We start from the raw sequence: 17,972 nt of genomic DNA, 5'->3' as shown, positions 1-17,972 counted from the left end.
AAATAACAAAAGCAGCTAGGGTTTGCTGTGACATCCCTGTGCTGAGGGTTTTATGGGGGTATCTCATTTCATCCGGGTATCTGTGTGGTAAGTGCTGCTATAATTCCAGTTTCCAGACATGGAGATTGAGGCAGAGGGAGGGTCAGCAGCCTGCCCAGCTCCCAAGGAGCAGAGAAAGGATTGAAATCTGCACAGTTGGACTCTACAGAAGGGGAAAGAGCTTCCAGGGAGGGAGAGATGGCAGATACCAGAGAGCTTGGGGATGATTGATCTAGCAAAGGCCTGGAAGAGATGGGAAGGGATGGGATCAATAGTCCAGGTGGAGGGTGCACCTTAGCAAAGTACAAGGATACGTCTTCCTTGAGACGGATGAAAGGATGGATGATAACGATGCTGGGAGTGTCTGAGGCAGAAGGAAGGAAGTCAGGGCAGTGCATGTGAGATGACCTTGATCTTCCCAGGAAAGTGGGAAGCAGCCGGCAGCACACCCAAGGAAGCCGGCCTCCTCCTCACCCACGTCCTCTGTTCTCCCTCCTGCCCAACCCCCTCCTCTTGCTTTCCCATGGAAGATGCAACCCAGGGGATGCTCTTTCATACAAACCGGATGTTTATTTGTAAATGAGGGACTGGGATGTTCTTGAACAGAGGAGAGGGGAATAAGTTAAAGCAGATGGCCTGACAGGATTCTGGGAGTCAGCAATGAATGTGGAAATGGGAAAGAATAGGAGAGGTGAGTACAGTTTTGCTTTTATTACAAGGGCCACTGAGGTGGAATGCAGTCTTGGTGAGGCATTTTAGTTTCTTCATACTGCTCCTCAGAAGGAGGGAGACAGAAATACAGAATCCATGCATTTGGGGTCTGGGAGTAGGGAAGACTTTGGTTGATGAATTGAAAAGCAGAGATTTTTTTTTTTAACTGAGTGTTAAAAAGTCAAGTTAATGTATGCTGATAACAAGAATTGGGGAAGTACAAAAATGTATGAAAATGTATGAAAAGTCCACAAAAATCACTTCACCTTAGAGAATTATCATTATTATTTTGTACTTTGATTTTAATTGTTTCTAGATGCATTAAAAACTTTAAATCCCACCATATCTGGCTTTTCCAGTATAATTGTATTGCGAGCATTTTCCCCATGTCATTAAAAAAACTTCTTTCAAACATATTTTGTAAGTAGAGGGTGAACAATTAAAATTAGTGAGAGTTCATCTAATTACATAGTTCCTAAATGTAACATGCAGTTTAATGACTGGTGAGCAAGCAAGTAAGTTCCAGGGAAAGAGCCAGCAGTGGTTCAGGACTTTTCTTTAGCTATTTCACTAATGCTGGTTCTAGCAGCTTGTTTTCAGTCATTTGCTTTGGTGTGAATGCTCTGAGGAACATCTTAGAGCACACACCTTTGTGTATGATTACTTCCTTAGGATAGATTCTTGGAAGTAAAACAACTGGGGTAGAAGGTATTGCTTTCCATCAGGTTTGGTTACAGTCATTTACATCCCACCCACAGAGAGGTGCAGCTAACGTCAGTCTGGGGAGTGCCCGCACTCTGGAAGGTCTGGGCCAGAACATGTGGCATCTGCATGCTGATTCTAAACTTAGAGCCTGTGGAAAGGTTGCTTGAGGCTGCTCTGCTCTGAGTGTGAGTGACTCTCTTAAGCTCTTGTTCCTGGCACAAGGTTGAACACTGCCCCAGATGGAAGCAAAGGGAGGGGAGCTGGGGCTGTTTGTGTTGGAAAGTCCTAGATACTGAGGGAACAGAAGGTCACCCTTGCCTTGACACACCACCATCTATTTTGCGTTGACTCTGTCATCCACAGTCAAACCTTTTGAAAATCTAATGAATTCAAGGAAGATTCTCCCTGGACACCACACACACACACACACACACACACACACACACGCACACGCACACACACACACACACACACATACACACACACATGCACACACACACACAGAGTTTTCAATTTCAAGGGATTCATTGATCCACCGGGGTCTTGGGGTTTACGAACACTAGGTTAAGAACCTCTGCTTTAGAGACCATTAGCAGTTCTGGTTTTCTTTTCAGATAGTTAGCGCTTTGGAGACCCTTTTCCGTGCTGGAAATTTCAAGCCACACTCAGGATAACCATAATGTTCTGAATCCGGCCTTTTCAGGCAAAAGTGCTGCATCAATAGTCATTTAATGTGCACTAGGGGGAGGAACAAGGTCTAATTCTCAATATCAGAGGTCAGACAAGGTGTCTGGACAGACTGACAAGTTGGGAGAGAGAATTCATGGGAGAGAAAATACACAGATTCATACATATATTCCCAGCTACGACATACACACACACACACACACACACACACACACACACACTCATCATATATCCATGCACATCATTCATCTACACATACTCTCATATACATGATATGTGAATATTTTATGCACATACAACGCATGTGCATATTCACAGATGCACATATGCTTTCACGCACATGGCAAATACATATGCACATTCTCTCTCTTTCTCTCTCTCTCTCTCTCTCTCTCTCTCTCTCTCTCTCTCTCACACACACACACAGAGACACACACACTCAGGACCTGGTCCTCTGCTCCCTCAGGCTCCGCCCTGGGACTCCCTTTCCTCCTTTACTTGATCTTGGCCTAGGTCCCCCCTTTTCCTCCCACCCAATGGTAAATATACCCGCCCGAGTTCGAGAGAATGTAAAAGAAGCACAGGAGGAGAGTGGGAGATAAATTTAACAAGCATTAAAGTTAATATATAATTTAAATATGTATAAAATTATTCTATGTATCGATTAGAAAATGGGCTGTTGACCGTTTCAAGGCAACAATCAATTTCAGAGTTCACAGGTCAGGTCAAGTTTCTTTCTAATGATCTAAGAAAGAAGGCAGCATTAGCGGGATAATGAACTCCACGACTTACAGATGCAATCTATGGCTGGTGGCCACCCAGTGGCAGCCCGGGCGGGGTGCCGGTGGAGTTCTCCTGTGGGCCTGTGTAAAAGCCTGGCCTGGCGGCGACAACCCATGATGTCATCAAGAGCCTCTGGGATGACTGGCCTCTTTTTAAAAGACCAAGTGGTTGCTGAAGCTCTGGGTTGTCAATGGGCAGCTGCGGTGGAACCCCATTAATGCGGTTTGAGTGGAGAGCTTCCCTTTTTCTGGGAAGTGGAAATGGGCTTGGCCAGCACTGTGAATCACCTGCTTGACAAGGGGCCGGGCGGGCCCGGAGGAGGGGCAGGTTGCGATCTCAGTGCGGGGCTGTTGTGGGGCTGGGAGGCTGGGCCTCTGCCTGCCCAAATCACAAAGGATCCCCCAAATCACAAGGCGGTTGCACAGCTGGAAGTGGAGAACTCTCTCTGGGTTTCCCCATGTCCCTTTGTAAGACTGAAAGGGACCAAGGTTTGGAGAGTGGGCACAGTGGAAAGTGTAGAAGGAGCAACTGACCCAGAGTGGTGTGAAGTAAGCCCAGCCAAGCCTATCCCACAAAACCCCATTGTCTTCCCACTCAGGGAGGGCAGGGACTCCCCCAGCTCCTGCCCTGGACCTGAATTAGAAGCTAAGGTCTGCCTTCTGATCACTGGCACCTCTTGACCAAATAGCCCTGGACACCAAAGGCAAGACACATCAGGTCCCAGGGTGTTTCATCCTAAGAGGAGTTTGCTTATAAGAAACTTTGGGGTTTTTTGATGTAATGGGATGTTCTAAAACATATTTCCAACTCACTACACCCAAGCTGGTCTGACTCTGCTATGTGAGGGGCAATTAAGAAGGAAGGGAGGGGGGAACGGGTAAAGGAAAGACAGTAGAATGCATCAGACATAACCTTCCTATGTTCGTGTATAAATGCACAACCAGTGACACTCCACATCACATACAACCATAAGAATGAGAGCCTTCGTTATACTTGTGTATTTAAAAATATACTCTACTGTCATGTATATCTAAAATAAAGAGAACAAAATTTTTAAAAAAGGCATTTTCATGACCAAGGCAATAGCACATACCTAAAATTTTGGAAACTGGGGAGCCTGAGGCAGGAGGACATTCTGTGAATCTTAGACCCTGTCTCAAAATAAAAAATAAAAAGAGCTGGGGATGTAGCTCAGTGGCTAGGCACCCCTGAGTTCAATTCCCAGTATCAAAAAAAGGCATTCCCAAGCTCCATAATCTCTTTCAGTGTGGGCCTCTTGGTGCCTGAAATTCCACTACTAGATACACATTCATTTTATTGAACATCACATCGTCTTTCCCTTAAGAAGCACATCTTCCCTGCAGGTTACTGGTCTACCATCCAGAGGAGGTGGTCAGTTTGGTGATGAGTGGTTCAGAAAAAGAGGGAGAAACAGGTTGACCATCTTCTATGCCATAGTGTTGACAGGGGACACTGGTTAAACTTGAGGGTCCCTGATGGCTTTATATTGGCTGTGAACCTCTAGCAAGTTTCCTTTAAAAATAAGAGAAAAAAAATGAAGAGAAAGAAAGGAGGAGAGAGAGATAAAGGAGTGGAGAGGGAAGAATGAAGGGTGTGGGAAAAGAGAGCCTGGGACGCTTTCACAAGTCTGTACCTCTGCACATGATGTTCCTTGGCCATTCCTGCTTCCTGCTTTCCATCTGTCTTTCCAGAAAACCCCTGGCCTTCTCCCAGCTCTCCCTCTGCTATAGAATGTTCTTGAGCAATCCCTCTCCACCCCTGCAGCCGATGCTCCTGCACTCTGAATGCCTGTAGGGCTGTGGACACGCATGTACCAGGCTGCACTGGAAGGGTCAGTTTGCTCCACTCCCTACCCGCCTGCGAGCTCCTTGAGGCTCCATACACAGATTCCCCACAGTAGGTGCTCAGTAAATACTCATCCAACTGCATGTAGGCTGAGAAGCCTGCTGCTGGGTCCACTCAATTCCATGGACGCCCAGGAAGACCTGGGTGACAAGTCACATGTAAACAGACCACAAGTGGGAGTGGCTCCTGAGGGTAAGTGAGGACAGAAGCTCAGGGGCATTAGAGGCCAGGCCCAGATTAAATAACCTATGTACCCTGTCCTTCCACAAGCATTTTTAAAAGGGCAAAAATCAGATTATAAACATCAAGACAAGTTTTGTTGGGGGCAAAGAACCCAAGAACTTTGTGTGGTGTAGGACGCTCACTGCTCCTGTCCTGATGACAGCTGCAAGGACAGCAGGGTTAGTTCTGCAGACTGATTGGACGCCTAGATGCCACAGGGCTCCCAGCTTCCCCTGATGCCACCCTAACGCTCTGTGTACTTGAGCCACTGATCTGCCTTTGGGCCCAGAAGCCCTCAGAATCCTAAGCTTCTGCCTGTGGGCCAGGTCTGAGCCTGGAATGCATCCCCCATACCTGGCAGGTGGGAAGACAAGAAACTTCCCGTGATGGCAGAAATGCTGGGAGCCAGTAGCCCTGGGATGGCCATTTGATAATGAAACTGTGGTATCAGAACACCATGGAAGAACTGGCTCCATCCGTTCCACCCAGCATGCTCCCACACTTGCTGCCCTTCCAAGTTCCACCGTGTCGGAGGATGTCCACTGTGCCCGCCTTCCAACTCCGCTGGACCAGGGGTGCCCCCTGCTGTGTGAGGATTCTGTGCCCAGATGTGGTGGGAAGGGCAGATGCCAAGAGGCTCAGACAGTGTCTCAGTCGTCATCGCAGCAGGTGTAAAGGGAGTCCCTAGAACCAGGCTGGTAACAGCCTCTTCCTTCCTCCCTCATTAATCTGGTGAAGTGGAGGCAGAGAGCCCACGCAGCTCCGCCATGTATGTACATTACCGAATTAACCAGGCATGTAATTAGCGCTCAGGTGCTCAGCGGAGGAAGAGCTGCTCACGATTAGTCCAATTTAGCTTCCGTGCCCTGAAGTTGGGGAAGCTGGGGTGGTGCCAGTGCATGGAGCTACCTCATCGCCCCCCACCCCCAGCACCCCACTTTGCTCCCCCTCTTGCATTCCCGGAATGTGATGTTGAGGCATTTGCTGATGTTTATGGAAATTTACGTAACTGTTCCAAGAGCTGTAAATCATGTCCTGATTAGGAGGGTCCGGGAGCCTGGTGTTGGGATATCAAGGAGCCTGCGGGAGCCTGTTGTGGAAGCCGCTGGCCTCCTCACGGTCTCAGAATCGTGTGTGAATGAGATGGAGATGGATGCTGAGATTAATTAAGTGCTAGCAGGGCTGCGTGGGGAAGCCATCTCCGCAGTCTGCGTGAGGCATCTGTCTACAAGGTGAGGCCACGTCCCAACTGCAGCGGGAGACCCCTGAGGTCTTAGGAGATGCGAAGATGGAGACTGGCCTCAGTCTTTCTTTCCAGCCACATCTCCTACAGGTTCTTGGGAAAAATTATCCCCAACAAGCAAACCAGTGAGTCATCCTAAAAACAGATTGTCTTTTTTCTCCCTTAATCCTATCCTGATTCTATCTCCAAATGCCCCTTCTCACTAACCCAGCTCAGATCCATTCAGATCTCACCCCTGCCAGCAGCCTCCTCTGACCAGTGCTTCTGGGGACAGGACTTCACTACCCCAGGCATCAACTGGGGCTGACCTTATTGCCTCCATGAAAGGCCAGCACTATTCCAGGTCAGTGAAGCAGTCCCGGTTAGAGAGACAGGACAGGATTGGTGGCAGCTCCAGGGTAGCTCATAACTTTGCCAACTTCAGAGCTTTGAACTTGAATTAGACTATAGGAGTGTTGCCTTGAAAGGCTGGCAGTTGGAGACAATGATCTCCAGGAAGAGTAGAGATATTTGTAATCAGCTTTATATTTATTTGCATGTGTTTATACATCCACCTCTAAAGGGTCTCATGCTCTTTTGTGTGTGTTTGGCTTATCTCCCTGCTGAAATGATTCAGGGTTGGAGTTCTGTAAGCTTCACGGCTCTGGCCCAGCATGTTGCTGCTCAGATTCTTCGGTGCCTGGAACTGGCTTCTACATGTCGTGCTCTTCAACAACAACCCAGTCCCCCCACCCCTCTTGCTTGCCCCAAGCTTAAGACTCCTAGTTTAGGTCTGGAATCAAGAGATAATCAGGCAGAATTGGTGACCCTCACAAAATAATGTCATTCCTGCTCCCATGTGACCTGCCATAATTGTGTTTCTTTAGAATACCTGGTTTTACAGCAGTTTCATTTCACCATTTCCCAAGCTCCTTGATGTTTGAACCATCAGAAAATTTCCACGAGTTCTACGATATCAAGAATCCCCCTCCCTTCTCAGTCACAACTGGCAGCTTTTAGTCTGTTTTGCTTTTATGCAAAATCACACCAAGAAGAGTTTCAGAGCACCTTAGGGTAACACACATCTCTAAGCCGCCGTCTCTAAGTGGTGTGTGCCAAAAGTTTATTGTTTGGATACTCACCGATGCTCCTGGTCTCCCAATCTTTGAATCTGTTAAAACACACTCTTAATTAAAAACATCCTCCAGACACCGAGGCGGCTGCTCATTCCCCATTCTGTAGCAGCAGAGGAGAGAGGGAAGGGGCAGAGGGCGGCTGGGCCATGACTTAGCTCTTCCGCATTAGCCCTGCCTGCGCTTGCTCATTCCAATCTTGGCTTCTCTGCTGGTGAAACAAGCAGGATTAGCGCATGATAAGAGAAGCCGGGGTCATAATTACACCCTATGCAACAGGGCAGCAGAACCACTAAATAAATCCCTGGACAATTATTAAAATGGCCCAATGCATTACACAAATTAGAACAGGTTGGGACTTTTGGGGCGAGGGGAGGGGAGCGAAGACCCGGTATTTAAGTGTTCTTGTAAGCCATCTAAGATATTAATGCTGCAAAGCTCCTTATGAATATTTAAGAACGTAAAATGGAGCTTCGTTGCCGTCCCACATCACCACAGAAGCCTGTAGTACGGCTGCGTCCACTTAAGAAGGCAGAGCTGCATCCGCGGCAGATTGAAGCCAGATGAACCGGGGCTGGCGTGCTTGCAGCGGCCGTGCTCAGCCCATACCAGCCTGATGATGCTGCATTATGTCCTCCTGGAAGAGGATTTAGTTAAAGACTTGAACGACTCTAATGGGTGACGGTGACAGTGACCTCCCCCCCCCAGTGACAGTGACCCCCCCCCCAGTGACAGTGACCCTCCAGTGACAGTGAACCCATTTCCCTCACTCCCCAGTGATTTAGAAGATTGACGGTGTCCCTGACCATTCTAACAGCTCTCCAGGCAGAGATTTCTCAGAGTTTCGTTTGTGGTCCTGTTAAGCTATTTTCTCACAGGACACAAATAGTTCCAGGCTCTTGCCAGGGGTGAATGAAGTCCCTTGGATGAAGAAAGGAAAGGGCTACTCCAATGAAGAAAGAGTTGCACTCAGAACTCAAGTTCAGTGGCTCCTGTCCAGCATCACGCCTGGTGTGTCCTTTGCTTTGGAACAAGGTGTGGTGTGGGCTCTCAGGAGTTGCTAGAGAGATCCCAAGGCTCACAGGAGAGGAGACTGGGTGAGAACTCGGAGGTGGGGGGCTCTGGCCCCGGCTCAGCCCAGGGTCTTCCATTCTGCTCCTTTTCCTGTCTGTCAAATGGGATTGATATTGTTGGCCAGTCTGGCCATGAATATCTACAGTATGTGCCAGCCTGGGAAGCAGAGGACTATACAATGTGACATTGGTATTCTCTGTCTTGTTTTACTTCTGTTTGCTGGTGGCTTTGCTGGACCCCCTGAACATTTTTCTGTCTAATTTCATTCTATCCTTCTGGATAAAGTGGGAGAGGAAGGGGTCCTATCTATGCGCACCTGGCTGCCTCTTTTTAGGATTAGAGCAACTCTGGGGGCAGGGGTGGTAGCCTACAAAATGGCAGAATAGGCAATTTTGCCCACAAGGATCCTCTGAGGATGCCCAAGAGGTCCCCTCTCTGCACAGGAATGTTGAGGTGGCAGAGGAATGCAGGGGGCTCCACACCCACGGCTTCAGGCCTTAGGCTCAGGGCAGGAACCAAGCACGAGGGGCAGACAGATGGCCTATACAGGTTTCGGGCAAGGTAAACCTGACCACAGGATGGGCCGTGCTTTCAGGTGGGATGGGCCCTTGTCCAGGTGGGCCTGGTGCATCCCATGCTGATGGTGTCAACAGTGCAGGTGAGATATGAATAAACCGGGTTTTCATTCCTCAGAAGCTCATAGGCAAAAAATAAACCCCCTTGATTGCCTTATTTTTTAAGTTTTGATAAGGTTTACTCACATCCATGGAGGAGCCACACAACTGCTCCGAGAGGGAGGAATTATTCTCTATTCTCTCTGGTTGACTGGACTCTTAGGGCTCAGGGACACCAGGATCTTGCCATCATCTCTTTCTCTCTTTCTCAGGGTTCAGGTGTGCACACAAGAGTGTCATTTTCTCAAGAAGAATTTTCTGTCTTTTCTTCCAACACGACTGCCAGCCTTTATGTATACTTTTAGCCTGGATTAATCACATAAGAATCTATGAGGCATTAATTATCACTTAAATAAATCTAAATGAATCAAGCCCTAAGAGCATTTAGTCAACCAACTGGGTTCAGGTCTTGTACGACTTATTTATCTTTTCTTAACCTCAGTTTCCTTATGGAAAGCCAGCTGGAGGTCGGAATAAGAGAACCTGTCTCTTTGGGTTAATGTGAGTATTATAGTTTAGGACTTCAATGATCCCCAGAGGCCCATGGGATAAGGGCTTGTTGCTCAGCCTGTGGTTCTATTGAGAGGTGATGGGACCATTCGTTCAGAGGTGAGATCTAGTGGGAGGAAATTGGGTCACGAGTCTGTGCCCTTGAAGGGACTGTGGGGACCCCAGCCTCTTTCTCTCTCATCGCTTCCTGGCTGCTACAAGGTGAGCAGCTTTCTTCATCAAGTGCTCCTGTCATAATGTACTACTTTGCCTCAGGCCCCAAAACAATGGCCAACTGACCATGGACTACAGTCTCCAGAACTGTGAGCCAAAATATACCTTTCTTTTTTAGAAGTTCATTCTCTCAGGTATTTTGTTATAGTAATGCAAAAACAGATGAACACAGTGAGGATTCATCAAGAGAATGCCTCTAAATTGCTTAGTATGTGGAACAGATAACTGTGGGTACTAAACAGCAATTATCATCATTTCCATTATAGATTTGAGATTCCTGTAGCAGAGAATCATCCCACCCAAAGCTTAAAACTCAGACATTTGGATGGGAATAAAAACCCTGCATTAAACCTTTTTGTGCCAATGGTGCTACAACGCTAATATTATGTAGCGTGGACCAGACCCCTCCGTGGTCCCTGTCAACACTGAGATTTTCTGTTTCTATTACATATTTAGAGTGATGGGCATCTTGTAAAAGGGCACAGATGAAGCAAGCACCTGGAGGCATAGGAGGAAGGTGTCAAGAGAAGAAAGGACACCTAGGGCAAGGAGAGGATGATCTTTAGGGGGGCTGTGTTCTCCTAGATTTCCAGATCTGCTTGATTCTTTGCATGGTGGTTTCTTTGGACTGTTTTCCTTAGCTGTTTGAAGCAAGAGTGAGCAAAGCTGATTTGCCCCTGGATAATGTGATTTGCAAATACCATCAATCAACCTCTCAACATTATCGTTAACATTTGTTAGGCAGGTGCTCCATACTTTGTCATTCAGTGTTCATCCACATTTTGCAATTGGAGAAACCAAGTCTCAAGGCCACACAGCTGGGGAGCAAGAGGACCACACCTGAACCCAGACCATCCGAGTCTAGGGCTGTGCCTGCCTCAGACCTCCTTCACAAATGTTTCTGAGTCTCGATGCTTTCAGCCTGGCCCTGGCCCTGGCCCCAACTTCACTTTGCAGCTGTAGAATTCATGTGATCCCTGTGCTCTGCACTTATTAAAAAAATACTGAGTACCTAGTTGTCTGCCAGGTGCTAATGGAGTCTGTTGTTGGAAAAGATGCTATTGACCCATCACTGGGCCCAGGTGAGGTTTGATTTAGGACATCCATCCTCTCAACCCCGTCTCGGCTTGCTTGCTTTCAAAGAGTGGGTGCTCAGGACTGGAAATCCATCTGGAGCCAGGGATCAGAGGGTTCCTCTCTTTATATGCAACTAGCGGACTTCTAGGTGCAACGGCAGTTCCCTGAGGATTATAAGATCACAGAACTGTGGAGCTGTCAGAGTCTTTCATCTTGTAAGCATTTTAAGTAACTGAGTGGACCAGACCAAGCTGAGGAAGGAAGAACACACTACACAGGCATCCCTGCAGCCCACCGCTCATTCAACTCCTGCTTGGAAAATCTTCCTTTTACTTTCTCAGCCTCATTCTGTTCTATTTGTCTGTTTCAGCCTTCACTTGTCTCCTTTTCCTTTGATATATGTGGGGAGCTTATAATCTGCATATTCCCACATGGTTGTACTCTGTTGATCTTCTCCAATAGTCTCATGTGTAAGAGTTTTATTTGTTACCCCCAAGTATCTAGGACGGTGAGAGCATTGACAGATGGGGTTGTGTTTGCCTGCATAGTGTCTGGAGCACAGTAATTACTCAGAGAGTAAGCCGCAGCTGGTTGAAGGAATGGCTGGATGGTGGGAGACTTAAGGATTCCCCATTGAGACCAGCACAGGACAGAGCACATGGTGGGGACACTGTGGATACATGGTGATGTTCATTGATCCTAAGGACCCTTCTCAGATTAATTTTTTTACTAGGAGTTTATTAACCTCTTGTTCCCAGAAAACATGGAAGGTGCCACATAGGTCCTGATAGGTCTTTGAGAAGTTTGTGGGGTTGATAGCTTGTGCCATTTGCCAAGAGAAGTAAATGCCACCCTACACTTGTGGAAGGCGAAGTTGCAGCTTCTAGACAGGCCCAGTGGATCTGGGGGAAAAACAGCTCTGAAACAGAAATGTAATCATTTTTGGAAGCTCCCCTTGGAATTTGAATGAGGGGCATCAAACTAGCCCATAGCCACTGAAGACCATGGAGTCCTCCAGGTGGACTTCAAAGATGATCTGTTTCAGTGGTTTTATGACCATTATTTTTCAATTTTAGACCTCTTGCTCCAATGAAAGTACATAAGTTGGATTTTTGGAGTTTCTCTGATTTTAGAGTGGAGTGCGATGCCCAGAGCCTTGTATGTATGTATGTATGTATGTATGTATGTATTTTAGTTGTAGGCAGACACAATATCTTTATTTTTATTTATTTATTTTTATGTGGTGCTTGGGATTGAATCCAGGGCCTCACTCGTGCGAGGCAAGTGCTCTACCACTGAGCTACAACCCCAGCCCAGAGCCTTGTATTCTTAGCTAGAAGAACATTGAGAACTCGCTGGAGCTTTTTGGGAACATGTTTAGAACCCACAGTGATGACTGTAGGAAACAAGTGTAACTCATTCGGGTGACCTGTTTTTAAACCAGCTGCTTTTTTTTTTAAATTTTGAGGGAGCATAATTTTAGATCAGACTCAATTTATAGGTGTGGGAGCACTTAGAGATGTTTGATTCAAAGTATTTGCTCAAGAAATTGGGATTGATAAGTATGTTCCATAGAGGCCCATTAGAAATGAAGATGCCTGAAAATAATGTAAAGAAGAAAATTAAGAAGATACAGAGGTTGACATGGATTTATCATGTGTAACCTGCTCACCCACCCTTAACTCTATCCCCTAAGAAGATGCATCTTTTATCAAGGCATTGAGAAATATGGCAAAGGGGGGTGCCCACATCTTGGGTGAGTGCTGTCAATGCTGTTATCTTTTTACCAGAAAGTCCTGTAGTTGAAATGGGATCCCTGAGTTCATGGGGGATACTAGAATCCTCGAGGAAAGAGCCCAAGGAATGACACTTTAAGAAATCTCTAGGGACAAGGTGTCCCTTGTATTATTTAATGTTCTTAATTGCATCAGAATCCATGCTGGATGGCCTAAGCAAAAAAGAGACTGTATAAAAGGATGTCAGGACCCATACACGATACTTTTGGACAGGGGATGGATGGAGAGCGAATCCTGGGGCTGTGGGCAGCGATAGTAAGGTGCCATTGCTCTTTGGCTCTGGTAGTGCTCAGGACTGGCTGCCAGATGCTCTGCCCTCTCACCATTACAGAGCTGGCTCCCTCTGCCCCTCTGCTCGCCAGATGTCAGCTCTGCACTTAGCCTCCACTTCATTTTGTACACTTCTGAATCCAATTTTCCTGCAGACCTGTCTGATTTGTCAGGACGCAAATCTGCACGTACCTTCATCCTGACTGCAGGGGAACCTGGGCACATTACAACACTGCAACAAATTGTGTTTCTGGGAGCAAGTGGCATTGCAAGCCGCTGGAGGTGCCCCACACTGCATGGTCCCCACAAGAGGCAGCAGAACCAGTGTGCTGATGGGAATGGTCTGAACCTGTCGAATCTTAAGAAAGGCTAATTGATCATGAAGTCTTTAGCACTGAAATATATGAACAGTTTTCTAAGAAACTTCTTGGCCCATAAAATCAAAACAAACAAACAAACATCATACACTAGCCTGGGGAACAGAGAAGACTCCTTTGAGTCACCAAATAAAGAGGATCATCGGTCCGCATTCAATTTCTAAACTTGAGCCACAGGCCCAGAGCTCATGGAAGATACCAGATACCTTTGAGGAAGGACCCTGAAATTATATCACATGCATATATTACAAATCCTCCTCCTGGCTGTCTTCCAAGAGATCTAGTAAGGATTGCTTGGGGAAAAGGAGACTTCTATATTTTCAATATTTTTTTAATGACTTCTGAGATAATTCTTGGGGATCCAATATACAACTGTGAGCCACTGGGTCAGGGCATCTTTCGAAGATCAAGTGACATATTTTTTGACATTAGAGTTGGCCCATGAACCCCAAACCCATTCCATGTTGTTTTTCTCAGTTCTTAACTATGTAGTTGTAATAGACACATTCAGTACAGGGAAGTAGTGTATTGATTTCCTAAAAGGTCTCTGTGATAGAAAGTTCTAAATGGAAGATTTAAGCGGTAAATCCAAAGCAGTACCCATTCCTGGTGGGAATCATTAAAGCCATAGAAGTTTTGAAAGATGCAGGTGTACTATCACCATGTCATTTTAATCACTTATTCGTTCAGAGTGGAAAGTGGAGCTACTTTGGTGAATGGCTATAGATTATTACAAATGTGATTCTAGATACAGCCACCTCTCTGGAGCAAATAACCTAGTGTTTGACACTTGATCTGCAGCTATCTATATGGCTGGCACTTTTCAAATATTTAGTTCCAATAAGAAGGCACAATTTTCTTTCACCTGGTAAGGATTGCAGTATACTTTATTGTTCTAGTTCTCCATCTCTGTGTCACAATTTAGTTCACAAAGAAATTTGATTATATCTTCCTCCTACAAGAAATCGGGCTGATTCAGCATACTGACAACATTATGCTGATGGGACTTGGAGAGCAGAGACGTATGTACTGTGGACATCTAAGTAAGATATGAATGCCAGATGTTGGAGGATGAATTCTATGAGAATACAAGCAATAAGTGAACATTATACAATTTCTTATTTCTGTTTAATATCTATTGTAATATTCAGGCAAAGATTTCTAAATGAAATTTTATGTAGTGTTCATATCTGCAGTTGCTATTTTATGTATTTTTATTTATCCCAATTTTATTTATGCCATTATATGTGGACATTGTGAGTTTTCACTCCTACCTAAAATACCATAATCTGCTTAGCTTTGCTGTCCATTAGAGGTTAGATTGTTGCTGTTTTTCCTCTATGTAGCTATAGATGTCTTCATTTAATTGCTTTTGTGTGTGTGTGTGTGGGGGGGAGACTTGGGTTATTTCTTCAGGGTATATTCCTTTTAAAGAATTACAGTGTCAAAAGATATGAATGGTTTTATAGTTTTTGTTCCATATTTCCCTATTGCTCTCCAGACAGATTGAACCAATTTACAATGCTACTGACAGTTATAGGGATGCTATTTCTCCATGGTCCACCTAGTCAGATTTTCTACATTTTATTTATTTGGATCAATTTAATATCATGTAATGATACCTTAACATTATATGAGTATCTATTTCTTTAATTATTAGGAAATCTGCACCATACAGTGTGACATCATTCTCTTTCATTCCATAGTCTGTTCATCTTCTAGTTTCACTGATGAGTTGGTAAGCCTACTAGTGGTAGAGACTGTGCATCCACTATCCTTGCATCTACCATGTATCTATCATCTGTCCTTCATTAATTGAACACTTATTCCGTTCCTGTCCAGGCACTGTGCTAAGATAGAGGAACACCAGAGAACAAGGCTCAGTGCTCTTCCTTGAGGGACTGTCATTGTCACTAGCAACAAAGTCAATGATCACAACTAAAAGTGAATTAAAATGTGCACAAAGTGCCAGTGGAGTTCAGAAGAGAAACGTCAGGGTGGTGGGTTTATTCAAGCTGTTCTCAGAAAAATCAGGTAAGACTTCTAAGAGAAACCGTGCTCGAGTTCAGATCCAGGCCTCAGGGAGGATGAATCGAAATTCAGAAGGTTAGGAAAAGCTATCCAGAAAGAAGTGAAAGGTGGATCGTGCACTGGGAGTGAAAGGGTGTGCAGTGAGAGTGAGAGGGGGCCTCAAGGGGATGGGCGAGGGCTTCCTGAGAGAAAGACTGTAAAACGAGGCAAATCTTTTCAGATGTGTCTGGCTCTAAAGAGCAGAGATCTCTGCCTTGACTGACTCAGACAATAAGATAAATTTGTTCTCTCAGTTGGTAAGAGGCTCAGCAGCAGGGCTGCTCCAGGGTCTGCCAGCTCTGTGGCTTGACAATGCCATTGGGGACTCATATTCTTTCCCTTTCTCTCTCTTGTCCTCTTACTAGGCTTCCCTTGTGGTTATGAGCTAGTGGTGTCTCCATTCAAGGTATCTTTTGTAGATGTAATAATGTTGAGTAGAAGGAAAGGGATTGCCTTGTTTATTTTTATTTTTAAAATTTTATTTATTTTTGGTACTGGGGATTGAACCCAGGGGTGCTTAACCACTGAGCCACATCCCAGCCCTTTTTAAATATTTTCTTAGAGACAAGGTCTTGCTGAGTTCCTCAGGGCCTGGCTAAGTAGCTGAGACCAGTTTTGAATTCGTGATCTTCCTGCCTCAGCCTCCAGAACCGCTAGGATTATAGGCATGTGCCACGGCACCCAGCCTTGTATATTTTTTTAAGGACAAAGAAATCCTTCCCAAAATCTCCACAGAGAGCTTTCCTCTCCCTGGCATTTAGGATGATTTGCCTATCGCCAAACCAAGTTCTGGCAAGGGCAATGGCTTTACCAGCTGGTGCAGGTGTCTTAGGATGTAGTTACAGATGAGGAATCTCAACTTCCCTGAGAGTTGGAACTGATAAGATACAGTGTAATTATCAAAGAAGAGCTGGCAAAGGGATTTTGGACAATTAATGGTATTGCTGTATCAGGGCACCGATAGTGATGGTGTATCCTCTGTGAGTCTCGTTGACTCATGGCTGTTACTGCTGAAATATTTCCTGTGGAGACTCCATCACGAGTCAGTCTCAGCCACTAGGATCCAGTAGTAATGGGGGAGTCATAGCAGGGCCCTCCTGCTCCAGCAAGACCCACAGTGAGGAAGTGGCTGCAGAGAGATGAGCAGAACAATTAAACAAATACTCATTGTGTGCCTACTGTGTGCCAGACACCGTGCTAGGTTTCATGGATATAGGGCAGAGTAAGATAGAGCACTCAGTCCCTCAAAGAGCTTCAATACTGAGGGCTGGGTGAGAAGGCAACTCAGAGGGTAAACAGATTCCTATACACAATATAAAATTATAAATAGAACAATTAGAGCTGTATGAGAATATGCTATATTCTACCTAAAATTTTTACCTAGTCTTTGCATTTGATTTTTACAGCTATCCTCATTTCTTTCCCCCGTTTACCACCAAGAAGGACTGGCTGCCTGTTCAGGTTCTCCTAGCTGGTAAGCATGAGCCAGGACTCGGACTGAGGTCAGAGTCCCTCCTCTTCACTGCACTATGACATGTTCTCTCTGTCATTAACTCAAATACCAACGTGTCATGAATTCCCAAAGAAAGGTCATGACATGTTGTCAGGGGCCAGGCTGGGAACACTTTGCAAAGGAAGTGTTATATGACTCCCTCTTGGAAGACAGGACAGTAACCAGGTGAGCAAGGTGGGCAGGCCTTCTAGCCAAGGGAAAGAACAGGTATGAGGTAGAAGAGGGGGTGCACTGGGAGTTGGGACTAAAGAGGTCGCTTTGACCAGTATCTTATGCTTCCGAGTTTGGATTTGTCTCATAAGCAAAGTGGACAGCTTCTGAAATTTTAGAAGTAAAGGTGGATTTTAGAAAGACCACCTTGGTAGCATTTTGGAAGATAGACTTGGGAGGAGTCAAGATCTTCAACTGGTGAGGAAGCTGTTGTATGATCCAGAAGAGATCTAGAGAGGAGAGTCAAATAACGGAAAAGAGATTTTAAAGGTAAAATCAAGAGGTTTTGGTGATTGATTAGATGTGGAGGTTAGAGAGGGGGAAAAAGTGAGGATGACTTCTACATTCCTGGTTTGGGCAACCAGAATGGTTATGATGTTTTATACTCAGGAGCCACTGTAATGCAGGTGACAGAAACTCCACTCACATTAGCTTAAGCAAAAAGAAACTTAAAGACATGTGTACCTGAGAAGGGATTGAGTAGCTTCTAGATCTGAAGGAAGAGATGTAGAGGGCTCCGCACCTCTAGAAAACTCTCTTTCATCTTTGCTGGTCTCTGCTTGGCTTTTTCTATGTGCCAGGAAAGATGTCCACCAATAGCTCCAAATATGCATCCCCAGTCTCTGCAGTAGAAAGACAGCGTCTCTCATTCATAAGCCCTCTTGAGTCATAAGCTTATCACTGTGTCAATCCCTATACTGTGAGTGCTAGATTCCATTGGTACAGGGCAGAGTAACACACAACACTTAGACCCTGTCCTACAAAAAGCTCACCTTGAAGGTCATGGTGAGAAGGTGAGGGGGTAAACAGATTCATATGC

General features: G+C 45.6%; 1 long non-coding RNA gene across 5 annotated transcripts in view; it reads left to right on the top strand.

Annotated features, from left to right (window-relative positions):
• Nucleotides 1–512: 512 nt before the first annotated feature.
• The window catches only part of LOC144369796 (uncharacterized), a 43,315-nt gene continuing 25,855 nt past the window's right edge, over nucleotides 513–17,972 (top strand). For all 5 annotated transcript variants that reach the window (XR_013429575.1, XR_013429573.1, XR_013429572.1 and 2 more), the window contains exons 1-2: nucleotides 513–730; nucleotides 16,836–16,903. This is a non-coding gene — a long non-coding RNA (uncharacterized LOC144369796). The remainder of the gene's footprint in view (nucleotides 731–16,835; nucleotides 16,904–17,972) is intronic.

The sequence above is a fragment of the Ictidomys tridecemlineatus genome, chromosome 13 (genome assembly GCF_052094955.1).
Source record: "Ictidomys tridecemlineatus isolate mIctTri1 chromosome 13, mIctTri1.hap1, whole genome shotgun sequence".
Classification (NCBI taxonomy): domain Eukaryota; kingdom Metazoa; phylum Chordata; class Mammalia; order Rodentia; family Sciuridae; genus Ictidomys; species Ictidomys tridecemlineatus.
This window is presented reverse-complemented; position numbering and strand designations above follow the sequence as displayed.